Source organism: Cucurbita maxima, unplaced genomic scaffold (genome assembly GCF_002738345.1).
Source record: "Cucurbita maxima cultivar Rimu unplaced genomic scaffold, Cmax_1.0 Cma_Scf00032, whole genome shotgun sequence".
Classification (NCBI taxonomy): Eukaryota; Viridiplantae; Streptophyta; class Magnoliopsida; order Cucurbitales; family Cucurbitaceae; genus Cucurbita; species Cucurbita maxima.
Window position 1 is genome coordinate 2,139,836 of NW_019272048.1, and position 563 is coordinate 2,140,398.

Consider the following 563-nt stretch of genomic DNA (forward strand, 5'->3'; position numbering starts at 1 on the left):
TAAAATACACATGCCATAAATACCCTATTCAATTTTTATTTTTAAATGGAAGCTTAAATAGATAATGGATTGTTCGGTTGTACACTTGTTAGGTTAGGAAAATCTTTTCGACCAACCTAAAATTTCGAATGGATTGGATTAGTAACTTGAACAACCCGAATAGAGTTTACAATCCAACTCATTCCAGCCTCTATTTTCTAGTTGGTTAAGTTGAGTTGGGGGTCGTTCTTCTTTTATTATTATTATTTAAAAATCCTAATTTTCGAACATGTTACATTGATAACTAAAATTTCATAAATTTTAAAAATCAAACATCAATTAATCACAACACATCACTAACCACTCACCACTGTTACAAACATTAAATATTCTTAATTTTTGCAATAATCTTAAGATTTGGGTTAGGTTGTAATCCTATTGTTGGCCTAACAAAAAAAAATTTAACCTGCATGCCAACAAAAAAAAATGTCAACTGGCAAATTGATCCAAAATTTTCAATTGTCTAAAAAAAAAAAAAAAAAAAAAAAAAAAAAAAAAAAAAAAAAAAAAAAAAAAAAAAAAAA